General features: G+C 39.1%; 1 protein-coding gene and 1 non-coding gene across 24 annotated transcripts in view; both read left to right on the top strand.

Moving 5' to 3' along the window:
• The window catches only part of Dtna (dystrobrevin alpha), a 367,583-nt gene that overhangs the window by 145,855 nt on the left and 196,438 nt on the right, over window positions 1-25,290 (top strand). For all 23 annotated transcript variants that reach the window (XM_075969214.1, XM_075969216.1, XM_075969213.1 and 20 more), the window contains exon 2: window positions 20,386-20,512. The gene's annotated coding sequence lies outside the window, so the exon portion shown is untranslated. The remainder of the gene's footprint in view (window positions 1-20,385; window positions 20,513-25,290) is intronic.
• On the top strand, window positions 3,356-3,463 carry LOC142849149 (U6 spliceosomal RNA). The gene has a single exon (XR_012910545.1). It is a non-coding gene; the product is annotated as a U6 spliceosomal RNA (small nuclear RNA).

The raw sequence follows: 25,290 nt of genomic DNA, 5'->3' as shown, positions 1-25,290 counted from the left end.
GCTGAAGGAGATATGCCAGCAGAGTAGTTTTCTTACCATAAGATAAGAATTTGCCTCTAAATCATAATGCATACTAGTAATTTATTATAAGCCTAAGAATCCTAAGTCATTTGAGTGTTTATTATTATTTCAAATCTTCTCCTCGTGACACTATTACAACATCCTCTCATGAAGCCAAGGTGCACCTTTTGCATCTATGATCAGCTTCTAGAAGTTAGTCTGCAATCACCTTTTACATAAGCTTCATACCTTCTTCCATAATACCCAGTTTGAAGTCATTAGTCTGGTTAGTGTCTAATACTCATCCAATCTGTTTCACTTATTTAGCTATGAATATCCCCAATGCTGGGGTGGATAGTGGGAATGCAGCAACAGATAGACAAGGTCTCTGACTTCAAAGATCTTCCATAAGCCAGGAAGACTGGTAATATTTAGGTGATTACTACATGATGCAAAAGAAACCTGCAGGATGAAAAAATAACACAGTAAAAAGAGGCACAGCACATCCAGTGGTCTTTTTGCAAGAGTGATGTTACCATTGGCACCGAAAGATGAATCGGGCTTGGCTAGAAAGAAGGACTGGAGAAAGACAAAAGCAGAGAGATCACCACCGGAAGAAAAGGCCTGGGTAGTGTGAGGAGGTGAGAGGAAAGGCTATTCACTGATGAACTGGCAGAGACTCCAGAGGGGTGGAAAGGAGGAAGAAACAGGGACGTCCAGAGGTGTCAAAGCTGAGAGGACTTTGTCCTGCAGTCATCTCTGGGATCATTGATGCCTTCTCTTCACCAATCCAGAATCATTCCATCTTAGCTGTGGTCTACATGCATAGGCCTAAACCGCTTGGCAATTATTTCCTTATATCTCCTACCAAGAGTGTGCTCATTCGCTGTCTCCAATTCCTGTTATCAAATCCAGAATGCATTTACTGGTCAGTGTCTTCTCCAAAATCTGTTCGTGTATTCCGTCTACAATGGTTATTGCCTTGCAAAATACATGATGCCATGCACCCTAGCTGCTGGGAAGACCTGCTGATGCCTCCCCTGACATAAGCTCCTCTGCATTTCTGCCTCCTCTTAACGTGCAGTGGGTGACAGATACCGTCATCTGTACAATGCCTGGTAGCTCTGTTCTTGCAAGGGTTTGAGCCTAGCTGTACTCTGTTCTAAAGACTGAGAGCCAGTCCCACTTGTTTTCAGCAGGGGTTCTGTTCACACCTCAGTCTAGAAGCTCGAAATAACTAATAAGTATTCCAATACTAAATGTAATATGTAACTGCATGAGAGTCCCCTTAGTTAGGACATTCTTAATGAGCCCCCGTTGGCAAGACAAATCAACTAGACCACTTGTTTCAAAGTCGTTAAACTCGGATCTAATACAATTTCTCTTAAAAGTCACTAGTTCTTACGGGATTCCCGGGATTAGCCAGAAATGTAATAAATTATAGGGAATCAAAATAAAAGAACAGCTGACACTGGAGAATGCAGAAAAAAAAAGGCTTGCATTAGTCCAGAGTGAGGAGTCCAAGGACCTAGTGCAGCATGCTCTCTGCCATAGCTCAGAGGTGTGTTTAATCGTGAGTTTAACATTTCATTGTAATCATGGCAAGTCTAAGAAAATGGAGTAGACTTTTACCAGTCGATGGTAACAGCAAGACCCTCCTTTTCCCTCCCTCCCTCTATGGTCCTTCAGCTCCCTCTCCCTCTCCCTCTTTCCCCGCCTCTTCTTCACCTTGCTTTTACAGTTCTCTGTCTGAATTTATAGCCAGTAATTTCACTAATTGTGCCTGCATTTCCTAGCCATGCTCTTCTTGCTTCCAGCAGGTTCTATATTTCATAGTAAGTTTTAGAGTTGAATCCTAATTGCCTCCACAGTGACCAGGATACTAGCGGCTTAACCCTCCCCACTGTATCCTGATCTATATGAAGGACAAGGAAAAGCCACTTCCAGTGACGGTGTTTTGAAGACCACAGAGGAATCATACTGAAATACCAGGGGTTGTAGAATGGGAAGCGATAGTCTGTGTCTTCCATATGTATTCTTCTGCTGTGGCCGCTGCCCTACACCCAGGGGAGCTCAGCTGATAAACCTGCTAGGCGTCAAATGAACTATTGGAGGGGTCTTCTCTCTTGTCCATGGCAGACAATTGCTGAAGCCAACATTCAGAGTATTCTTCAAGAGGAAGTGCTGGGAGGATAAGGAGTTCACAAGGAGCCATGGGTTTATTTACAGGTTGGTTTCCCCATAAAGCATCTGGCCCCCTGCTTTGGTTTTCTCATCCCAGCCAGTCTCCTAGGGGCTCACTGATGTTTTCAAATAACTGGTATGATAGAACCTGGTCAAAAGGAAGGGGTTTTTCACTTTAGAAAGGACTTCACTTTTATTTATTTACTTCCTATCTCTTACCCAACTGGTATTCTTAGAACAATTGCCAGCATTTGGGTGATGCTTGTATACTGGGCACAGTGCATTCATTATCTATATGAAAATTCCAGACCACTCAAAGAAATCAGAGTTAAAGATGAGCAAACACATCTAAAGGAATGAAATAACAGACTGATGTAGTAGTGGGAGATTTTTTTTTATTTTTTCCCAACAGCTCAGCCCAAAAACAATCATACAGAAACCATATTATTTGCAATAATGTTTGGTCAATAGCTTAAGCGTATTTCTGGCTAACTCTTATATCCTAAATTAGGCCATCTCCATTAATCTATGTATTGCCATGTAGCTGTGGCTTATGGGGTAAAGTTCTGGCGTGTGTCTCTTGTGGAGCTACATAGCTTCTCTCTGACTCCACCTCCTTTCTCCCAGCATTCAGTTTAGTTCCCCCCCACCCTGCCTAGCGCTACTCTACCCTATCATGGGCCCAAAACAGCTTCTTTATTAACCAATGGTATTCACAGCATACAGGGGGGAATCCCACATCAGGCTGGCCTTTATGCTCTGGGTCACCCATACTGTCCTGTCTCGACTCCCCAGGGTACTCACCAAAGAACTTTTCACCCTATATGAAACAATGTTGGATTGTGAAAGCTAATTTCAAATAGCACCATATTCTGAATCTGCACACAGACTTTGGAACTTATTTTCAACATAGCATAATCTATTGTCACTTTGGTGCAGGGGGAAGATGAATATCACCCAGGTTTAGTGAAAATCATTCCAGTCTCTAGGCTCTCTTTACCCCCTCCCAGATCCTCCAGCCTGAAATGATACAGGCTCTACTCCAGCCAGTGTAATTATAGCCAGAAGTTTTACAGCTTTCAAAACTGTGTAGACAAATACCTTTGCACAAATATACAAAGTTCACTGTTCAAACTAAATGATCCATTCTCTGCCAGTTTACCACTTATCAGTAATAGTATATCAATTCACATATACTAAAATTGGAACGATACAGAGAAGATTAGCACGGCCCCTGCACAAGGATGACATGCAGATTCATGAAGCGTTCCATATTTTTTTAAAAAAATCCTACTGATTCATGAGCATATAAGAGTCTTTCATCTTTTGATATCTTCTTCAATTTCTTTTTCAGTGTCTTAAAGTTTTTAATCATACAAGTCTTTCGCTTGTGTGTTTAGAGTTATCTTAAGATATTTATATTATTTGAGGCTATTGTGAACATCTCTTTTCCTTTTGTTTCTTTATTTTATTTTTTTTAGTTAGCGTTTTCATTTATTTTATATACCAATCAGTTTCCCCTCCATCCTCTCCTCCCAACCCCTCCCCTTTCCCACCTGTCTACCTTCCCATCTACTCCTTCTCCATCTCCATTCAGAAAGGGACAGGCATCCTATGGACTTATTTGTTTCTTAGTCTGTTTGGCCTTTCATACATAGGAAGATTATTGATTTTTTTGAGATAATTTTGTATCCAGTTAATTTGCTGAAAGTGTTTTTTAGCTGTAAGAGTTTCCTGGTGGGAATTTTAGGGTCACACATGTATATTATCATATGATCTACAAATACTTTGATTTCTTTCTCCCCCCCCCAAAAAAGAACTGGATGTATGCAGGAGAAATCAAAGATAAGTGCTTATAATCATGGCATTTATGGAATGCCGTAGAGGTGGAGGCAGGAGGATCTCTGGGGCTTGATGACAAACCAGCTTAGCCTACTCTCCAAATTCCAGGCCAATCAGAGTAGGTCCCCAAAATAAACAAAGGTGGATGGCGCCTAAGAAATGGCCTCAAGGCTGCCCTCTCCTCTCACCTCCACGTAAATGTACGCTCATAAGCACTTACACATATAGAATGCATGCATACACACACAAGCAAACTTTTATTCTGTTGGAGTGCGAAGAGAATCTTACAACCTTGCTGTAACAGGGGATATTGACAAAAATAATCAGTGCTTAACTATACAAAGAAATCAATAGTTTCATTTGTCCTTATTCTCAAACTTGTCAGTTCTTACCTTTTAGACTTTGAATGACCAAATTAGGTGACTTTGCATGCACACACGTATGTGTGTTTGCACTTAGAAGCATGCACACATGTGAGTTACATTTGTCAATGCCTTCTCTTGCTACAGGATTAGATATCTGGTTTGTTCTTAGAAGTAATTCTCTTATCATAGGCTTCTGTCATTAGAAAATTCCTACAATTTTTAAGTTCCTTTCATGCAGATGCCTGTCCTTGTTTCTTTTATCTCATGACATATTTCAGTCATGATTTTACTTCCCCTTTTAGTATTACTAAATGCTAGGCACCAGCACAGATTGAAAGACTTTGTGGGGTACAGTCTGTCATTTGTTGAAGTTATTCATCCTGGTTAAGCCAGCAACGATAGGGCAGTTTGGATTAAGAATAGGGCTTTCCTTATTGAAAAATGCCTAAGAGATACATTATGGGTCCTCTTCTCTTGAAAGCAGCCATTGCTACGAGGCTAGAGAGGAGCAGCCAATGACCACAAACCCCTTCCTGAATGTCAAGCTCAGGGACCAGTGATGCTCACTTTCCACTCTTCTACTAGTCTCATCCAAGCCCCATCAGCTACCTTGAATCTTCCAGGTAGCAAGGCCTTCAACCGTGTAGTTTCTGTTTGTTTTGTCCAAGGGAGTCTTGTTCTTAGTATGTAAAATCTTAGCGTATACAGGAATTTTATGTGTGTTACATTTCAATAAAAGTCTAATAGTTGTTTTTAAAAATCTATTTTTAAACAGTGCTATAACACAGTTTTCTTAAAATATAGTGGAATGAAGCCAAGTATATTCCACATGATCCTTCCATATTTGCAAGGCTCTACTCAATATTATTTTAATCCCAGCACTGAAATCAGCTATTTAGGGGCATTATTGTACAAACACTGTAAATCTGCCTTAGCTGTATTTTCCAGATATGAACACTTTTTTATTACTAAGAAATATTTGTCATTAATTTAAATAGTCACAGTCATATACACTTGTTGTCTTAGAATGTCAGAGGTTAATTTGGGAGAACCACAGGTTCTAGAGCAGCCTGGGTTATGTAAGAAATCCCAAGCAAACCTGCACTATATGACCTGTCTTTAAATTTTTTACTTAGTCTCTGATTCTTTCATTAGCTTTTGGGACCCTACCCTTCATACTGGGTCATCTTGTACTGCCATAATATTTGGAGAGGTGCTTAGTCTTACAATAACTTGATATGCCATGTTTTGCTGATATCCATGTGAGACCCACCATCTCCTGAGCAGAAATGAAGGAGGAGTGGATTCAGGGGTATGGGGAAAGGACTGAGAGAAGAAAAAGGAAGATAAACTGTGGCTGGGATGGAAAATAAATTAATTTTTAAAAATGTTTTTATTTAGAAAATCTTTTAAAAAATAAATGTAATATAAGTCAGTAAATTTTCTTTTCAATGTCAAAACGGAAAGGACCCTAAATTGATTACCATAAGAGGGGGAAAAGTATTTTTATTGACATTGGTACTTTATATAAATGTTTATATTATGCTACTTGTGATGTTTTAATAAAAAAATGATAAAAATTTGACAAACCTTTGATATTAGCCAGTTAATTTTTTAAAAAAAAGACATGTTCTCATAACCTCAAGCGGATGTAGTAACTTTCTCATGTCACTCTGTTTGGAGGGGGACCAGGACTGTAGCAGAGAGATGGGCTGTTCTCCAACAAGTCTCCCAAGAGACCATGGGGTAGTCTCTGGATCTAAAGGCTACAACGATGCTATTTGTCTGTGACAGAGTGGAGACAGTGCGTGGATCTGAATGAACATCTTGGGGAATTCCCTCCTCCTTCCAGATATGGAAGGAGCCGTGCACTCTGCTACTTTTTTAAAAAATTGAATTCTCTAACAAGAATGACACCTCTGCCTAGTTATTTGTCTTTTGCCCCTGCTCATGGTAATTAAGATCAAGAATTAATATTAAAATAAATGAAAGAAATTTAAGGACAGGAGGTAGATGACCTTGGAGCCTCAAACTGACTCCTTTTTTTCCTTCATGACTCCCAAGTCCTCAAGGTACATGTTGAAGAGGATGAGGAAACTGAGTGAAGGAGTTCTAGGACCAAACTAAAGCTGGAAAACTTGGGACTTGCAACATGGGACAGGAGCTGGGCAGTAGTGAGAAGGCAGCTGGGGACCTCTGGACACTAAAGAGAGTCAGGACTATGACTGAGTAGCAGTGACACGTGCTACTCAAAACAGCACGATGGAGCAAGTCTGGAAATTATGACTGCTGATTTAAGCAACCAATCAGGTATAGACTTGACTTTTCTGAAGTGTCTCACTAGGCCCGATATTTAGCTGTGAGTGCATAGTGGCCTTAATCAACATAGACAAACCTTTCTCAAGTACCCACGTCTAAAACAGACCTGGGGAGCCAAGCGAGCATCACCAAGCCATTTCCACAAAGCACACTGCATTCTTTTCTAAGTGCAGGAAGAAGAAAGGCAGTTATTAGAACCCAAACAGCACCGTTGGCTTCTTTGGAAAGTGGTTAAAATGAAATGGGCTGTAGGGCATGCTCCTTCATGCTGTGACCTCGAGCTGAGGTCTATTGGCAGGCAGTTCACGGTGGTGTTCCCAATGCAGATGGCACTGCAATCTTCTGTGGCTTAGAGGCTAAGTAATGCTGAAGCCTTATAAGTATTTTAGCACCCACTATTATTTTTCATTTTAATTTAATTTATTGTTTTTTGAGACAGATATAGAAAGGGGAAAGGATGCCATGTGTAGACTATGGCATGCATGTGGAGTTCAGAGGACAATTTTCTGGGATCAATGTTTACCTCGACCATGAGTTCCAGAGGTTGAACACAGGCCATTAGGCTTAGGTGACAACACTTGTACCTATAGAGTCATCTCACCAACCTTCAGGGCTCACTATTATGGCTGTTCTTCTTAATCTATGCCCACATTCATGGTGTGTGTGTGTGTGTGTGTGTGTGTGTGTGTGTGTGTTAATAAGCACAATGATGAAATCTAATGCCTTCTAAAGCACAACTGCTGAAGATAAAATGTGAGCTATATGGTCTAAGACTTTCTAGAAGCCACGTTTTAAACAACTAAAAAGAAATAGGTGAAATTAATTTAAATAATGTTCTTTATTTAGTCTAGTATGTCAAACATACCATTTCAACATATACAGGATTTTCAGAGCTATCAATGACAGTAGATCTTGTTCAACACTGCATCTGTGAGATCAGATAAGACTTCACAAGAGACGAAATCTCAATTAAAGCTGGTCCCATTTCAGCTAGCGAGGAGCTGTGGGTTCATCTCCCTAGGTCATGTCTAGCTCTTACCACAGCATTGTTTCATGTGGTATTCTACCTTCTGACATTTTGGCTCCTCAACTGCATATGTTTCATTTTACAGAAGAAATCCTTGTGTATAAGTATTTTAATGATGTTTATAATTCAAACAAATGCATACACATATACAAATGCATGCACAAAATTCAAATGTAGCTATTGATAATCTGTATAGTTCCTTCTAAATAAATGTGGAAAATGAAAGCAAGTACCTCCTTCTGCTGTTTTCAAAAAGTGTGTTTGTGTTTTGCCATGTATCAAGTGATCAGTGTTATCAGAGTCACTGACTCATGACCCCAGGTGGCCATGATGCCCATGGTAACCATTTGACAGAATGCCAAGGATGGCCACCTCCTGCATCTGAAAAGCCGACCTTGTAACAATATCCACACTCTCTGGTTGTTTCTGCTAACATGCTCTCAACTCAAAAACTGTTTTCAAAATAAAAGATAGCCAACATTCTTGCTTCATTAAATTACCCTACAGTGTCCAGGAGGGCAAAACATCAAAGAAATGAATATACAATGGAAATGATCCTTGAATGTTGATATTTGAGCTACAAGTATATAATACTTGGGACGGTGATCTAAGATGACAAGGGTATCCCAATGAAAAAAGCTATCAGGATCTCTATATTACTGTATTACTGAACTAACATAAGTTCAATTTAGTTTTTGAAACCTGAGAAGTTTATCTCATTTCTACCACACTAAAAATATTTTATTGAAATTAAACTTTGTAACAAAGGATCTAAGATCCTCTCCATTAATTAGTAAGTGCTTAGATACCATTGAATACTTAAAATGGGGATCAAGTTAACAGATAGTGCACTACTTGGTGTGTAAGTTGATCATTGGCACTGAATCCATCTGCTTACTTAGAACTTGGCACGTACCTTCCAGCTGGTTTGAGGAACTGCTGGCCCTGCATCCCAGCTCAGCACATGCTTTAAGAATCTGCTTCTCCTGGTAGCAATATTTCAGAGAAGACATTTCTAGAGAGTTTGTTTTTAGCCTTAAATAAAAGAGATGGCTGGGGCTCTCTGTCATCTACCTATCTGGCTATAGATTCACGCCCCTTCCCCCTGATAATTTCTGCTTTTTAAACCTGATGTGACAGACAGTAGATTTGGGTTAGGAGACTAAGAGAGCCATAAAATTCAGTATTTCGTGTGTTGTTACTAGCTTTATCTAAGAAAACGCTCATGACTGCCTACACACGGGTTTGTAAACCCAACAAACAAGGGCCAAAGTGTCAAGTTTGCATGCAGCGCAGCAGGGGACAAAAGTGTCCTCATGGTTCTGATACTTACAGAGGAAATGTCAAATGCAAATTTGGGTCTGGGTCAAATAAGCAAATCCCAATAGCTGACTTTCATCTCTACTCTTAATCTGATAATAAAGCTGATAATCACAAAATCGTATCTTCATCTCAACAAGTGATAGTATAGATACCAGGGATCACAGTTAACAGTACCATATGATTCTTTTAATCTTTGGAAACTGAAAATTCAGAGAAAAAAAAGTCTGGTTTAGAGGTGTGATAGTAAAAATGTGGGAACTGGGGTATAAGCCACTTGTCCAAAATTTAATAGAGATTAAATCAATGAGAGAAGAGTCACCAGTGAGTACCTCTGTCCTACCTCAGAGCTACCTTCCAGCCATCCACATATGCCCCTTCCTTCTAAAGTAATGTTTTTCTAAATGAAGTCTCCAAGAGTCTTCTAGGGTTGATTGAGTATTTTAATAATAACGTAACCCAGTATTTTCCTTTTGTATGTGGACATTGTCTTGATCACATAAAAGCCCTAGTAAGTGAAAATTTTGAAACCATATTGAAAATTAATGTGTCACAGCCTCTACTTGTAGTCACTATATTATTTACTTCATCAAATATAGATAGGGAAAAAACAAACAACAACAAAAAAATAACAATGTCTTATCAAATCTTGCAACCTTGATGCACATCGTTTGGTAATTGTGAGGAAATGCAAAGCATGCATGTAATATGTTGCTGTATGTTGAAGTGCCATCAATGTCCTCAAGTGTAATTGTTGTGGTGTGTATTATGTCAGACTCCTCTTACAGAAAAACATGCTTCCTTGAAAGACCAACTGGCTGACTAACTATGATTATTCAAATATGGAAATCTGACAAATACTTCATTGGAAATAATTGAAATAACCTTAATACTTCAGGGGAATAATTAAATGAAAATATTCTGACAATAATAAAATTCAAACTTTCAGTAAATATTAGAAGTTTTGGGGAAACTTGTATCTGCTGCTATAAGCTTGACAGTTTCCCAATTCATTTTGGAAATGCTTTTCTGATGAAAGGGATGATTATATTAACAACAATAATTTTTATTGTTGAAAATGAACCATGTCAGCATTTGGAATATTTGTAGTGCTGAGAGAACCAATATTTTCCAAATGACAAATATATGATCTTATATAATCATACACACACTAAAACTCTATACAAACTATATCATCCACTATGGATTTTCATGTAATGAATGAATTATTCAGAGGTCTTTAGCTGCTTTTAGGTTTCATACTATGACTAACTCAAGAAATAATCTGTTACTGAGTTTCTATGAATATTATATCAAAATCAATGGATGGCCCTCAACCCAGGGTCACACCGACAGCCCTAGTTAAACACAGAGGAAGTCTTTAATAAGAGAAGGAGATTTGTTTTGAAGAGAGAGGGTCTACCGGGTTGGAGAGAGATGGGCTGGTATAGTGTAGTATACGCTTGCATGAAACTGTCAAAGAGCAAAACTTATTCATAAAATAAACGAGCTTCCTAAAAGGCTGTGAAAATGCTTTGTTCTGAGTTCCTTTCCAGATTGTTGTGATCAAATACCAGAGGAGGAAAAAAAAAAACATGTAAAGGGTAAAGGGCTTATTGTGTCTCATAGCTTGAGGGAATTATTCCACCATAGCAGGGAGAGCATGGCAGAAGGAGTGGGAAGCCTGCTAGTTAGTTTGCCTCCACAGTCAGGATGCAGGCAGTAAGTGGGCCAGAGCTCAGCAATCCATTTCCGCTAACAAAGCTCTACCTTCTAAAGGCCCCCCCAAACAATCTCCCCAAACACATGAGCCTGTGGAATTCATTTCACAACTCACATTTCTTCATACTTCTTGAGGAAAGAAATGTCCTGCAGTTTCCATTAACCCAGACATTTAGGAGATTTCCAGCTACAGAGAATTGTTTTATACCTCTCCTTGAATTTTTGTTTTGAAAAATATTTGCCTTAGTACTATACTATGTATATAACAATATTTACACATCATATAAATCATATATATGTATTATATCATGCATAGTGATATTTTGTTTATTATCTAATAAATAAAACTTGCCTGAAGATCAGAGAAGCGAAGCAGCCAGCCACTAGAGAGCTCTTATCTCTACCAGATCCTTAGATTGTAAGGAAGAGAGTGAGTTCCTGTCTCATCCTGCTTTACATTCCTCTCCAGTGCTGGGATTAAAGACATGCACCACTACTGCATGGCTTTTGTAGCTAACTAGTGTGGCTAGCTTTGCACTCTGATCTTCAGAAGAGATTAATTTGTTAGATCATAAACAAAATATCACTGTAATTATGTGTATATAATTATGACTGTTTATATATTAACTTCTATGTAGCTATTTTATTTATAAATTTTTATTTAGAATAAAATACATTGATAATGACAGCAATGATTTTTGTGAAACTCTTTTATAAATGTAGGGAAAATTTTACTCTTCATTTTTGAAAAGGAATGGTTTCCTCTGAATCACATGGAAATGATAACTCAGGCCCTGTTTTCCACTAGATGAGAGACTGAGGCATGTGGTACACACAGGCTATTAGTCCAGCCAGAAATATACTTCTGAAGGGCAAGAGCTGAGCAGAATTTAAGAATTAATGCTCTTTCATCCTGTGCCTTCGACAAAAGAAGCAGTTCCTTGTCTAAGAAAACACCTACTCATATTCTGTGCGAGGCTCTCTTTCTCCTGAGGACTCCAGATATACATTCATGAGAATCTGGTTTTCCAGCAACAAAAGTTGCATCAAATAACTGATTTGTGCACACGTGCTATTTTAGGAGGATGGGCTTTGTGGTTGAGTTCGATGTGGTTAACAAAGAGAAATGTTTACAGCTACATGGAATGCCATGTGCTCAGCACAGTCTCAGAAATGTTTACAGCTACATAGAATCCCACGTGCTCAGCACAGTCTTCATTCAGAGTATTTTCAGGAAGCATCCCAGACTGCCTGTGAGCATCTGCTTCCTTCTCCTTCTGTCCTCCATTGATGCCACTACTGGAATGGATAAAATGCATAATGAAACAATTTTATTTTCATTTTTGCTTTACACAACTATAACCAGTTTTATGACTGCCTTTTTCCCTTCCTTCCTTTCCCTTCCCTTCTAATTGTTTTGATAGTAACCCAATGGGAAAATCAAAACACAGCTATACTAGGTCAAATTGTAGAACTAATAATCTCTTCAAAGTATGCTGTGGACTTCTCTGTCCAATGAAGAAACAGAAACTCTGAGCAAGATTTGAAGGTCATATTTTACCAGGAGATTTCAATAGAATGTGTGTTGTGCCTGCATGCAGCTAATTAAAAATTGTCATCTAAAAATTAATTAGACTAATCTTTGACACACTAGGACTTAATGTTCAAAATCCAACTTAATTTTCTTTTGGATCGATTTGAGTGGTACTAAGAGGCAGGAGACAAAGGCTGAGGCTGCTTAATTTTTTCCTAATCGACATAAAGTGTGTTAATCTTCCTTCTTTGCCTGGAATTAATTTCAGCATAGGGGTTTCAAGGCCGAATGAGTCCATGGCTATGGGAAGCCTTCGCTGGCACACAGCTCTAGTGTCACACAGTCTTGCATAAAAGACTTTAATCTGAAGAAAATTCCAGATATATAAATCTGACAATTATATAAGCAAATGAGACTTTCACTAGTTCTATACTCGTGTATTACATTAAAACACATAACAGGAGGCTGGAGAGATGACTCAGCAGTTAGGATCACTTGCTCTGCAATCATGTAGACCAGAGTTCAGATCCCAGCACCTACTTGACAAGCTGGGCTTCCCTGCAAACGGAGGAGGGTCACTGGGGCTTGCTGGCCTCAAGCCTAGCCAAGAAACTATGAGCCCCAGAAGGACAAGCAGGGAGCAGTGATGGAGGATGCTTCCTTCTGGCCTCCCCACCCTCAAGTAGGCACATGGACCCCTCTCATACACACACCTACACACGGCTTATGCAGCTACGTACAAATAAATCAATAAATAAGCTTATTTTAAACACAAAACGAGGTAATTGGTGTCTCTAACAATGATTTTGAAGAAAATGGCCCCTATTTTTTCTGATGTTTTGTTGTTTAGGGATACATAAGTTTTGAACTCCAGAAATTTTCTATTACCAAAAGCACTATTATTATGGTAAAACGAGGGTCTTCTACCCTGCTTTCAGATGAAGCAGAAATGTACTATGCATGAATGCGTGCATTAATATAAGGATAAAATAGAGAAGCACACATCTTACATATATTCTGTGCTTTAATAATCTCATAGCACAAAAAGAAAATGTTTGTGTTAAATGTGGGTAGTTCACTAGTAAATAGGAAACAAAAAATTATGTGCATTATACTCCCTCAATGTGACATAAATGTGTTCTGCATGTATGTGTATGTACATGTTTGTAACTGTAGCTATACATGTTCACATGTGTCCATGTGTGGGGAAATGAAAGTAAATGTATAAACTCTTCATAGGCATGTTCTCAGGAGTAGATGAGCTACCATTTTCAAAATCCACCGTATTTCTATCTTTCTATAAAGAAAATTTGCTGTGGTTTTAAAAACCTAACTCTAAATGTCGTCAGCCATTTCATGTTCCATTTTTATACTAATTCAGTTTTTTTTTATTAATTGTCAGCTAATAGTTTTACATTTTTCATTTTTATGAAGGCAGATCTGTCTGAACACTTAGGTGAGTCAGAGCAACTGACTTCCTCTGCAGAAGTTGCCCAGGAATGAATGAGGGACTGAATCATGTAACAGTGATGCCCTTTCAGATTCAGGTACCTGGGTAAGCCACTGCCTTCACCTTACAGCAAGAGGCAATAAAGAGAAGCACATAGGAGATGGGGAGGGGTAGCTACTGTCCAGGAAACAACTGCAAGTTCCTTTATAATCTACTTCTCCCTTCTCAGCACCTCTAAAGCAGCTGACAGAACACTAGCTGGGTGGATTGGACAGACAAGTCACCATGGCTCTTAAGAGTTTCTGCATGTTGGCAGACCTCTGGCTTCATGGTATAAAATCTCATTGACTCCATACATGCCCATTTCTTATGACAGATACTTTGTCTAAATGTTGCTTTCTGTCTTATCTTACGGTACCTGAATAATGGAGCATGAATTTTTTAGTCTCACTGATAAAATAGCAAAATAAAAATGAATTGTAAGCTACTGTCTTTATGCTGTTTAAATACCTTCTTGCTGTTCTGTATCTTATAGGAAGCTGATATGGGGGGGGGGATGGGGAGCCTGAATAGTGAGGCACACCAGTGGCTCCAATTTCCTTGAAAAGGTATATAGACTGTTACAAGGGTGAATTCTACCTGTGCTTCTGTTGTCATAAGATGTTTTGATAGAAAGAAATCACATATGTAAAATGTTCCTGCCTCTGAGATTCAATTAAGTTCCCTATTTATCTGTCCAGGACATAAAAATGTCTCAAAAATAAAATGGAGCCACATCAGCATCCGAGTAGCCATGGCCAGTTGCTCTAATGCTTTGGTAAGCAATTATAATTCCCACAGTGAGGTCCACCTGCCCCGAGAGTAGCCCTTCCACAATGGCCACATTAGATCTATACTACCATTGCTACCATCCTTCTCCTAGGAACTTGGAGTCAAAGGCAATAATCTGAAGTTATTTGTCAACAGCCAAGGTTTTCCTGACTTGCAAGCTGAGCTTTGAGTCAACAAAACTGTTATTTGAAACAGAAAGGATACCCACATTTCTCCAAGCACCAATGTTCCCTTCAATTTCCAGGCATCCGCAAAGCTCCATTTGATGGAATCTCCTACCTGATTCTGACATAATATCCTTGTGTTTGGCATGGCATTATCTTTAAACCAAAGGTTTTAAATATAAAACCATCACACTGCTGCTCCCAGTTGGATATTTTTAAATCAATAATTAAAAATCAGGTGAAATGATTGGAATAAAAGCCACAGCTTGGAGAAGGAGCCAGAAAGAATATCCTGGGCTTCATGCTCACCAATTCCTCCACCATCAGTCATTTGCTCAAATAGTTGCTGGTGATCACAATTCGTCATTAAAGAGGATAGGGATGGTCATTCAAACCTGTAATCCTTGTATCTGACAGACTGGGGGCAACAGAATTGTCATGATTTTGAGGACATCCTGAGCTACACAGCAAGTACCAAGCCAGCCAGAAAGCTTCAGAAAGATTATTTCTCAAAATGTAATTTAAAAAAGGAAGGAAGGAAGTTAGTGTAGATGTGGTGCTGATGATGATGAAAAAGAAATTGACAAGGTAGTCTTTTCCATTAATCTTCATCTCTTCTTACGGCGAGATAAGAAGTGGTGGAGCCTCCGCTGGAAACCTTGCCTGCTTACAAAGGATGGCCACTCCAGATTCCATACCCTCCACTTCTAGGAGTCCTCACAAGGGTCACCCTCACAGATTCCAGGAAGTTCCTACTGCACCCTGCAGAAGAGGAGGAGGAGGACTAGAGGAGTCAGAGGGAATGGAGGACACCAGGAGATCATGGCCCACTGAACCAACTAAGCAGGGCTTACGTGGCCTCATAGAGACTGAAATGGCAAGCACGGGGCCTACATGGGTCTGCACCAGGTCTTCTGCATATACGTTATGGCTCTTAGCTTGGTGCTTTTGTGAGACGCCTAACAGTGGGAGCAGGTTTATTTCTGACTCTTATGCCTGCTCTTGAGACTCTTTTCCTCCTATTGGGTTACCTTCTCTAGCCTTGATACAAGGTCTTTCCCATATCTTATTGCATCTTGTTTTGTCCTGTTTGGCTGTCATCTCTTGGAGGCCTGCTCTTTTCTGAAGAGAAAAGGAAGGGGAGTGGATATAGGGGAGAGGGAGAAGGTAGGAAGAAGAGAAGGAAGGAGGGAGGTAGGAAGAAAAGAAGGAAGTCTAAGGCAATGTTTCATAATAACAATGTCAGCAGGTTCAGGAATTCAGGAATTCAAGAAGGCATGAAGAAGACACATGTATGAAGCGTAGAGGAGGTTGGAGCTACAGGAAGAGCTATAATATGGAGTGTGGAGTTTGAGGACATTGTAGACAGGGAATCATGCTTATCTTGAGCACACGCACAGATATGAGTAGAACCTGTGGTGAAGTTTCAAAGTCAAGGTCAGACAGAAAGGAACTTGAATCATGGAGACCAGAGTTCCTCAGCCTAGTAATTGTAATATTGGACTGCATCAAGGGAGAGTTATGTGCATTGAAGGTGTTCAGTAGTACTCTAGCCTCTGCCTGTTGTGTGATATTTGTACCCCTTAACCCCACAAATGCACAATGCCACCAGATATGGCCACATGTCCCCCACATGTGTCCCCGTGACCATTGGTTGAAAACCATTGTATTAGACTGGTACTCTAATTCAGAAAATCAAAGCCAAGTTAAAAGTGGTCAAGACTTAAATAAAACACAGTCTTCTGGACATCAGAAAATGACTCAAGAACCTTTCAGATCTGTTTCCCTTCTCCCCTACATCTTTATTACTGAACCAGTTTTTCCTAAGAGTTTGTTTGCAAAAGAACATTAACAGGACTCCCAAGTTCAGCCCTTGCCTGAGGTTGTACCAAGCAATCTGTAAATATGGCAGCCTCGGGTCACTTTTAAAAAGTAGGGCCTATTCAGTCATTTGGAAATTATTCAGATAAGTAACTATTGCTTCTCTAATGTCTATAGCCATCCCTAGTTAATTTCCCTTAATAACTGCTACAGCTTACACTGTCCAACAGTTCCAAATATTAAGAGTCACCAATGTGGATATGATTGCAGTGTGGCCATCCATGTCTGCATTTCACCAGAGTGTCCTTTGCAAACCTGTAGCTACTATCTCTAATCTACAGTTTCTTCTGTCTTCACGTCTGTGCTCTAAAACGTTGGCCTTAGGAATTCCAGTCTCCTGAGCCTAACTTACAGAAGGGAGAACCTGCACGGCATGGCCGAAAATCTTCAGTTCTTCAGCCACCGATCCCCACATTACAAAGAAAGCAGATAAATGCCTTTTTGAGCTCCTCATTATTTCCCATTGTGACTTCATCACACTGTGACAAGATTATTGGTGCAAGTTATAGGGATAAGGAATAGAAGATTGACCCAGTATTTATAATAAAAGAAAGAATTTTTTATGGAAATAATGGAGAACTTTCTTCTTTTACAACATCCATGTTATTTAATGATATGTTTTCCTCTGGTTTGATCTATATCTCAGATCTATAGGAGTAAAAATTATCATTTGTAACTCCATATTGAACCTTCAGATCTTTGTGATAAAATTTGTCTTTCCTTGGCTTTAGCATTGATAGAAACTTAAGCTATTCCTCCAGGTGCTGTTTTGTCCATTCATGCACCAGCTGTTCTACAAGCCAAAGTTCTGTGCATCAGAGGTCTATGTTGAACAGGTTTCCTGCCTCTGTCAGTCTTATCTTTACCATGAAGAGACTGTGAATAAACAGTTTATCAGACATAGGACATGCTACACAGGAAAACACTCAGAGATAGAGGACAAAGCAGACAGCTCACTAGGGTGTGGGCATAAGAACATGGCTCCATCTCATGTTAGTCTATATTCTATTAATGTAGAATTGTTCCAATTTTGTGTACTGAATTCATGTCACTTGTCAAATTCACCACCACAGAGGACAGTGAGATCCATCATTAGATTAATGTCATGTCTCTTTGCTTTCTTTTAAATGGCCCGTTCAAATTACACATGTTTGAATTTGAGGTAATTCCCTTAGTAAGCAAAAAATTGCTTCCTTCAGCTTTCTTCAATACCATATCCCTAAGATAGGGCATTAAAACTCAACAAAATGCATGTTTCTCTTGTGGCAGACTGTGGTGAGATATTGACTTCTAATATCAACCTGTGCCCTGGCTAGAAATTTCCCAGGGAGCTAAGCAAAAGAGATAATATATGTTTTATTTCATGTATATGTTTGTGTGCCTGAGTGCTTATATGTACACCACATGTGTGCAGGTTTCTGTGAAAGTCAGAAAAGGGTATAGGATCCCCTGGAACTTGAGATACAGGGGGCTGTGAGATGCTCGAGGTAGATGCTGGGAACTAAAATCAAGACCTTTACATGACCAGTAAATGCTCTCAACTTCTGACCCATCTCTCCAGACCGAGAGATAGTGTTTTTTATTTAATGTCCTAACACTAAAATTTAACTTAGCTCACACTAGAAATTCTGAGGTTCTAAGTTAGGCAACCTAGAATTTAAGTTAGCTGACCTATAATTCAAATAAAAATAAAAAGAGAAAAAGTTATCATTTTCTATTTCCACCTACTGTTCATGGGGGAATGTTGCTTTCCAGTGTCCTGTAGGCTGCAGCATACCAGAGAATAGGATTGATGACTTTAATTCACAACAGTTTGGGAGGCAGCCACTCTCCGGTTCTGCACATGCTGGGTGTGCCACAGGGACCAGAAGGCAGTAATAGCAAAGATGGATCTACCTCTGTATTAGACACCGGTATTTAATCACTGTCCCTGAGATACAGGCTGAAGCAGGGCCACTTTTTGGTGGAGGAAGAATAGAAGACATGAAAACCATCTTGCAATTGGTTTATCATCTAGGGTACAATTTTTATTAAATTATGAATCTTATCAAAGTAGCCACCTGTGAAATTCTTCAGCACAGTGACTTTGTGGATGCTGCCTGGTCTTCTGAGTCTGCTGCAATCAGCAGTGACCAGGGACCAAAATAGAACATCAACGTACAAAGGACCCAGCCTAAGACTGACAGGGAGAGGAGAAACAGTCAGAAATGGGACCCTAAGAAGTCAATAGGGAGTCTATATTGTCAGTTATGTGTAAACTTACTTATATGTGAGTATGTATGAAATATGTGATTATAGAGAAAGATTGTGTTGTAAGTCCCATTTATTTTCTCATCCTGTGGTTTGAAGCAATATTAATGAGATCAGGGATAATATTTTAATATGTAGCAAATTTCCAAATACATGGCTGTTGTTAGTTTACCAGAATATCAATTTTCCAAAAAAAAATAATTATGATGTACTTTCAGAAAGCAAAAATTAACAAAGTAGTTCAACTGCAACAACACATTTAATTCAAATGATGCCAGATTGTGTGTCCCTAGAATGTCATCCAGGATAGGGAAGGTAAACTCTAATGGACACAAGAGCCAATTGCACTGTGAGAAGTTACCTTCTAGTAATAAGTCTTAGGATGTAATAAGTGATGCTGAGATTTCAGATGCGAGGAGAGAGAGTTTTCAATGTGTTTCCAAAATCAAAAGACATCTGAAGCCAGACGGGAAAGCTCCAACACTATGGTGGTCATTTTAGACAGCTCAGGTTGAAGAATGTCCAAGAGGAGAGTGAAGGGTTGTCACTCGGGGCAGAGGGCAGCCAGTATCCTTGGGGATCCTGTCTTCCCTTCCCTTCCCATCTCCACTCTCACCTTCTGCCCTTCTCCTCACTCCTTGCTTTTATCTCAATAAATGGGTTGCAGAGCTTCAGGTTTCTGCTCCTCCAAATATCTGGCACCTGGAATAACAATGCCAACTACAGGCAGGGAGAAGAGAGTGATCCAGGAGATGAAGGGTAGGGGGTGTTGGGAAAGAGATATTGATGAAGGTGCATGTAATGTACCTGAATCACTCTCAGGAAACCTTAGGCACAGGGTGCCCATCTCTTCTTTCTAATATATAAGTTCTCTCAGCAAGCAAAATATTTCAAAAACATTCACTTTTAAAAGACATGAACTATTTACTATTTATGTGTGATTATTCCATATCACAATCGCCATATGGATTATTAAATAGCTCTAGGCTGCCTTGCTCTCGTCAGCTCCTGTGGGATAGCTATTTAAAACTGCTCGAGTTTATGCTCTCAGAGAACATGTTGTTCTGAGGCATCTGACCTCCGCAGTAATTTCCTTGGCTTTAGTAGAAATTATGATGGTGCAATATTCTAGAAAATTGCCTATTCAGAAAACAGAAGAATCCATGTTCTCTCTCATCTCTCATTCTTAATCAACTGAAAATAAAGGGCTATATTAAGAACTCATAGCCGTTGCTAACCAGCTGCCTCATCCTGCATGGTGACTTCATGCCTCCAGGCCTGGCCATCCTCATCTGTCAAAGAACATCTAGAATAAAAGTTCATTTGTCTCGGCTAATGAAAGCTGAGTTGCTGAGTAGGGTCTTCCAAGTTGTTAATAGTGTAGAGGAGTTTGTAGGAGGCTATGCATTCTAGAACTTCCAACTTAGGCCCCTGTTTCTGTAAGCATGTTAGTATAAATGGCTCAATGCAGGTGTTCTTTTTTTTTTTCATTATAGATAAATAGGATTTACAAGCCCCGGGGAGCACTTGAGAAGCCTTCAAATGCCACAATCAACTGTTACTTCAAAGAAAACTAAATAAATGGTTCTGGGAGGTCCATGCTGTTTCTTCATTGAATTTTAGGTGAGTGCTTAAGACAAAATTGATTAATCTAATCTCTCAAAATGTGCTTTCCTTCTTTGCATAAAAATTGGGGTTATAAAGTCCTTTACTCTTGTTTTCGTTCTGTAAACAGAAGCTATCTGGACTGAAGTCACATGAGAGATGGTTTATACTGGGGTAAAATCCACAATACTTTATTCCAAAAGTTACCTAATATTTTAAAATATGAAAATATATTTTAGAATATTAAGTCTGAATGAGGTAGCAGATAACCAGGTTAATGGCATAAATGGAAAGGAAGGTTGATGGTGGTCATGTTACATGACATTAATTCCCAAAGCTTCTTGTTGGGCATTTTATATTGTCTAAATTAAAACTAAAGAACAATAAAGGTGAGGTAAACTAAATCTTACAAATGTGCTGTACAACGAAACATAAACAGTGTGCGCACACAGAGACGCACACACGGACACACACACAGCTTTGTTTTGTCTGGCTATAAAAATAAATAAACAAGTTCATGTTGAATTATCAGTTTAATTAGCCTCCAATGGTACAAAAAGTCTAGGGTCTCAAATTAGTTGTATAGAATTTTCCTGGAACATGCTGCCGTTCTTCAGCAGAGAAGAGGAAAATGAAGAAGGTGAACTGTGGTCACATTGAGAATCCCCTCTTTGTCCCAAGAGGAGCTTTCGAAGCAGTATTGTTTCTTTTATTGTCTACTTTAAAGAATGGCTATGGCCAGAACGTCAGAATAGAGTCATGTTTAGTTCTTAACTAAACAATGCAACTGACAGAGCCCCCACCAATCGTAAGTCTAATCCTACAGGCACCCATGCCTTCTCTCCACATTAAAAGTTATGCAAGTGAAAACTGTTTAATCAACTTAAGGCAGTGAAAATACAACAGAAGCCAAAGTGACATTATTGCAAGTTTGAAAACAACTTTGATTAAAATTCAGATCACCATCCACTTTAAGCAAATGAAATAAAAGATCAAAATTCTGTGTGTGGTGGAATGACTGCTTTCCGAACACCAAGATACCCTCTCTTGTTTTGATTAACTTCACAATGAAAATAAGAGATCCTCCAAGTCCTAAGTGTGTGCAAATTCTCTTTACTGAGATTGAGTATAGAACTAAAGCAATGATTTCCTTTATTTTCAACAGATTTGTTCATAATTCCCAAGAACTAAACTGAGTACATTTCAAAACTCTTAGTAAATCAATTTGGCTCATATAGCCATTACTCCATAAAAGAAAATGAAAATGAGAAATGTGTTTCTGAGCTCTTTATTCTGCAGGTGTGCCTGTCTGTAGCCGTCTTTATCTTCAGGTCCATTGCTGGTCTTGCCCAGGTCCAGCCACATCAGGCACTGAACCGACTGGGCTATATTTCATCACTTCCAGCTTCCCCAGGTGATTTTTAATTCTGACATCCAGGGACACTACCTCTTCCTTTGTTCTTAAGAACTCTAAATGTCAGTGCCTGTCACTTCTTACTATGCCCTAAATACCTTAAGGCTCCTTCACAATCCCCAGCTGTGGTGGTTTGAATGAGAATGGCCCATAAAACTCATATTTTTTTTTATCTTTGGCCTCAAGGTGATGTAGCTGGTTGGGAAGGATTAGGAAGTATAACCTTGTTGGAGGAGGTGTGCTACCATCAGGTGAGCCATGCCTGGTGTTCACACCATCACAGTTCCTTTCTTGGCCTCTCGGTTGTTGTCTCAACATGTAAGCTCTCAGTTGTTGCTCCAACAACATTCCTGAGTGTCTGCTGCCATGCCTCCCACCATGATGATCATAGACTCCAACTCTCTGGAACCACGAGCCCCCATATTTAATACTTCCTTTTAATAAGTTGCCTTGGTCATGGTGTCTCCCACAGCAATAGAAGAGTAACTAAGATACCAACTTAGTTTCCCAGTTCTTCAGTCTTTTGTGTAATCATTTCATTAGACTAAATTCTGTTTTAAATAGTTAATGTTTCTCTTCCTGGCTAAGTTCTAACTGATCTACCCATGCTTTATCAATTTCTTACAAATTATTGAAAGAAAATGTAAGTTAGATACTTGCTTCTCCCCCAACAACAGAAAACAAATGATTCCCGGGAAATTAAATTTAAAGGTATAATTAGGTTTTTTTCTAAACATACATAGCCTTTATAGTAAAACATTGAGATAAATTATGGACTCAAAAATGACACCAAGAATATAAGTCTCTATCAATACTCACAAGGTGCTTGTTATCAATCAAATAAAGAAGGAGAACATCATTAATATCCCCAGAAAAGCAACTCACAGCTTCTTCCAGTCTGTTCTCCCAACAGAAACAAAATCCTAGGCTGCATCACCACTGGCTGCCTAGTGTATTCATCAATAGAATCACACATTGTATCCTGTGGTTATGAATCATTCCCTTTCAAAGGGAAATAATGCTATTTTAGAACAAATTGTGGTTTCCAGAAAAACTGAGAAGAGGGAGCAGATTTTGCCTGCATCCTGCCTGCCCCCCACACGCACGGCCTTCCCAGCTACCAATACCCATCACCTGGGAAGGTGTTTATACAATCAATTGATCTACCTTGACTCATGACCACAGATAATTCTGTGCATTAGTGAACATTATAAACTTTTGTAACATGAGGGGCTGGCTTGTGGGGTTTCTGTCCTCCCGCCAGGTCCCACAGCCAGCAAGTCCCAAAGAAAATCACATGGAGAGGTCTATATTAGGTTATAAACTGATTGGTCCATTAGCTCAGGCTACTTATTAGCTCTTATCACTTATATTAACCCATTATTCTTATCTATGTTAGCCACATGGCTCGGTACTTTTCTCAGCCGGGTAGGTTACATCTTACTTCTCAGTGGTCTGGGCAGGAACGGGAGGAATGGGCTTCCTCCTTCCTAGAATTCTCCTGTTCTCATCGTGCCATCTCTACTTCCTGTCTGGTTGACCCGCCTATACTTCCTGCCTGGCCAATCAGTGTTTATTTAAAATATGATTGACAGAATACAGACAATTCTCCCGCACCAAATTCTGACAGAAACACATGACCTGTGTCCATCATTGCTTATCACGTGTTTCTACTGTCCTTAAAATTTTTTCCTCCATGCTAGACCCACTGTATTTTCTGTAGACCCAGAGTTCTGCAGTTTCTGAATTGGTTGTTAAAAATCACAGGGTGCATGGCCTTTTCATATTTCCCTACTTCACTCAATGATGGGCATTTAAGTTTCTTCCTTTATTTTTCATGTCTTCAAGACTTTTTTCTGCTTCAGCCTAAATAATGTTTCCCTGCTCAGATGTGCCACAATGTATGCTTCTATTCACAATTACACATAAAGCTAATATAAACATCTATGCACAGGTTTTGTATGCTCATCTGGGTAAATAACAAGGGATACGCTGACTGGACTGGAGAAGCATATGTTTAGCATAGTAAAAGACAGTGACCCACTTTGCATTTTTACCAGCAATCAACACATACCCTGCAGCTTCCTTCTTTCAAGAGCATTGGTTGTTGTCAGTGTTTTGGACCTTGGTCATTCCAATAGGTGTTGTGTAGCTTTGGTTTTAATTAGCAACTCTCCAGTGGCAGATGATGTGGAGCATCCTCGCATGTGCCCACTCACCATCTGTAGGGTGTCTTCCATGAGGGGGCTGTCTGGATTTCTGGCCCACTTTTGAATTGGGTTGTTTGTGGTTTTATTATTCTATTCTACAAATAGGCTGTACATTTTATATATTTTGCAGATACTTTTCCTAGGCTGGGTTTTGTCTTGTCTTGAAGAATGGGGAGTAGAGGCAATGAAAAACAACTTAATATACTTAAAACCAAATTCTAAGTTATATGATATTGCATGAATTTGTTATTACTGAAAACAAAATGTTGTCACCGTTTCCATTTTCCATTCTAAAATAATGGAAAGATTGTTTAAAATTTTTAAATATACTCTTAGTATGGTTTTTATTTCTTTAGTGTTCAAATATCATAAGCATCATTATATCTGACATAAGAGCAAAGCCTCATCTAGAACTATGGTTTCGTGTTTCTTTATTCATAAATTTTCACCTTCAAGTTGAATCTGACTTCTCCCTCTTAACAGTGATTATTTATTGCCCTAAGAATTCTTCACATTTTTTATAATAAATACCAAATATATTGAAAATCAAAGTGGTCAGGAGGCCAGTGCCTGTCTGGCTTCCCAGCCTCTCTTACAAGATCTTGTGATGTTAAAACATCTGCTCACTTGATCATTTTACTAAATGTAAGGGCCTCGCTGTTCTCATTTCTTTCCCATTTATTTCCTAGACATTTTCTTTTTCTGTCTTATCTTAGAGTCAGTCTATCACAACTGCTCATCTCTTCATTTTAATGTACTGTGGTTATCCTCAGAAGGACATCCTGTCCCTTATACCAATATTTTTTATCTATTCAACCAATGCTAATGTTCACTCTGAACTCTCTAATTTAGAATCCTTTCAGACAGTGTCATCATAGGCAGAACAGAAGTGCTCCTGAAGCTGAAAGGCACAGGGCTCAGCAGATTTTTGTGGCTTAAAAGGTAGTAAGTACCTGATATTCCCAAAACAAATATTTTCTTTAGTTTGGTACAATACTGAAAATTCAAATCACAAGCATTTGTCTCCAGGATACATAAATAAGACCTTATACAGTTGATTTTAAAAAAAATCAACTGGGAAAGAAAACACTTTCACTAAATATGCTACATTATTATATAATATATGATTATATTATTATATAATTATTGGATAATATGTAAATCTAAGGAAT

The sequence above is a fragment of the Microtus pennsylvanicus genome, chromosome 4, assembly GCF_037038515.1.
Source record: "Microtus pennsylvanicus isolate mMicPen1 chromosome 4, mMicPen1.hap1, whole genome shotgun sequence".
Classification (NCBI taxonomy): Eukaryota; Metazoa; Chordata; class Mammalia; order Rodentia; family Cricetidae; genus Microtus; species Microtus pennsylvanicus.
The sequence above is the reverse complement of the archived record's forward strand: the minus strand, read 5'-3'. Positions and strand labels throughout refer to the sequence as shown.